Source organism: Carlito syrichta, unplaced genomic scaffold, assembly GCF_000164805.1.
Source record: "Carlito syrichta isolate Samal-C Ts95f unplaced genomic scaffold, Tarsius_syrichta-2.0.1 Scaffold306677, whole genome shotgun sequence".
Taxonomy (NCBI): Eukaryota; Metazoa; Chordata; class Mammalia; order Primates; family Tarsiidae; genus Carlito; species Carlito syrichta.
The window spans coordinates 857,154-859,690 of record NW_007250773.1 but is presented as its reverse complement, the minus strand read 5'-3'; positions in this window follow the sequence as shown (position 1 = coordinate 859,690).

Here is a 2,537-nt window from a genome sequence, read left to right as displayed (position 1 = left end):
TTAATAAATCTCTTGGTCCTGGCCGGGTGTGGAGTCATTACTGGCGCCAAACTTCTTTCATTGGTGCCATGACTCGGATTGGGTGCTCCCTCACCTTTGTGCGGGTGTATTCCCATAGGCGGGATCCCCGACCCAGCTCCAGTGCCCACTCCAACCCTCCCGGACCTTTGCCACCGTTTTGAACACATGAACTTCATCCACCAGCGACCATTGGATAGGTGAGTTCCCCAGATACGGAAGCCTGAAACTTGCCCGGGATCCCCGGGGGGAACTGGCCGTTGATCATCCGGCAGCCCCTTCGGTCCCAGGGCGAGGGGGAACACACCCCGCCTTGGCCTTCACGGCCACAGCAGACCCTAAAGGCTTCCTCTTCTCTTTCATCTCTCTGAACTCTTAAAACTCCCATGGCTGCTGGGCTGCAGTGGGCCCCAGGAGTCTCATGTCTGCCAACCCACAGCAGCCTCCGTACAGTTCTCTCTCTCTCCCCCCCAAGGAATCCCATGGCTGTTGGGCTGCAGCAGACCCCAGGGGTCCCACGTCTGCTGGCCCACAGTGGATTCTGAAGGACTCCCATATCTGTTGGGTAACAGGGAGCCTCGGAGGCTCCATGTTTGCCCCACAGTAAACCCTATTCAACCAGCAGGAATCTCGAACACGCTCCCACCCACCACCCGGTCAAGTGCTTTCCGTCTGGTTCAAAAATTCTTGTGCAAGGTGCCTTGATCCCCTCAGTTCTCCAGGAGGACCCTGGTTGTGCCAAACCCCTGTGACGATAGGCTTTGCCACAGCCACACTTCTTGGACAGCCAACTCTTCGGGGGAACGCCCTGTTTAGTCTACCTGTCTCACCATGGGAGGCTCGTCATCCATGCCGACCGATTCCCCTCTTAATGCCTCTTAAACAATCTCACTATCCTTTCTCTGTCCCCTGATATTAAACCCAAATGCCCAATTCCCCTCTGCACACAGGACTGGCCTACATATCCCTTAGACAATCAAAATCAGTGGCCCCCTCGGGGTCCCTCAATCCTGATATTATTCAGGAGTTATATAATTTCTGTGAGCGTTCAAACTGGTGGGTAGAGATCCCCTATATTCAGTCCTTTTCTCTCCTCAGTGAACATCCTTGCCTGTGTCTTGATTGTAACCCCTCTAACTTCCACTCTCAACTCATGCTAACATCTACTGCTTCTCCTACAACTTCTCTTTCTCCCACTGTTCCACGCACATGTGAGCCTCCTCCTCTAGGTTTCCCTCCCCCCACTACAGACCCTGCAAGTTCCATTTCTGCTCCCTCCTCCTCCATCTCAGATTTCAATCCTGCAGATGAACCCCCACCTTACAGGCAACCTAAGGCTTCCCTGCCCCCACCTTCCTCTTCAGCCCCACCCACTTCTGCTCCAGCAATTCAACCTATATATCCTCCCCTTCCAACTGTTCCCCAGTGTAGCCCTCCGGTAATCCCGATCCAAGGTCACACCGGTCATCCTAGCAGTTTACTAATATTGATTTAAACTTTATAAAGGGACAAACTATTTTGGCTATATATTTTATCTCCCAGTCAGCACCGGGTATTAGGCGCAAACTCCAAAAATTAGAAAAGGGCCCACAAACCCCTCAATTAGAGCTATTGGACATGGCCTCTAAAATCTTTAACAACCAAAAAAGAGGAAAGGATACAGGACCACCAACATAAGCAGGAAGCACTTCAGCTTTTATCTACCACTTTAGCAGAAAAAGCCACCACTGATAAGCTTCCACCCCAGATGGTCAATAGCAGAAGGGGTACACAGCCCCCTTCCTAGGTTTGTTTCCGATGCTGTCAAAATGGGAATATGGCCAAAGACTGTCAAGCCCTGCCCACCAGCAAAGCCCTGTCCCAAATGCAAACAGCATGGACATTGGGCTCATGATTGCCTTGTTCGCTTAGCCAGAGGAGAGCACATGGCCCAGAGGCTTGCTGCAATTAAGGGACATCAGGCATCTTACATGATATCAAAAGGGGATCTCTTGGGCTTGCTCCAGTCAGATTGACTCACCCCTAACTTGGTAGCCCCAATGTCTTTGGAGCAAACTATTAAACCAACCGAGTCTAGGGTGGAAATATCAGTAGCTGGCGGGTTATATCATGTGTTATTAATATGGGGGCTGCATGCTTAGCTCTACTTAAATTTCCTGGTCCACTCTTTCCTTCACCCCTTTTGGTTGTGGGGGTACAGGGCATTATATCCAGGCCCCTCACTATGCCATTACTTCCATGTGTTCTGGGAAATAAAATATTTCAACACTCTCTCCTTATTATGCCAACATATTCAGCTCCATTATTAAAAGGGGACATTATGACAAAAATTAGAACTTGTATTATTCTTTACCCTGAGCCATCACCACTGTGCTTTTTGGGTGCCTTTTGTATAGCTTTGTGCTGGAAGCTGCAACCCCTAATGAGGCAAAATGGAGGTTATCCAAAAATGGGAAAAACGCTGACTGGGAGCAGAGCCCCAGTGGGAAGCGGCCATGCTGGAGGCAGAGCCCCATGGA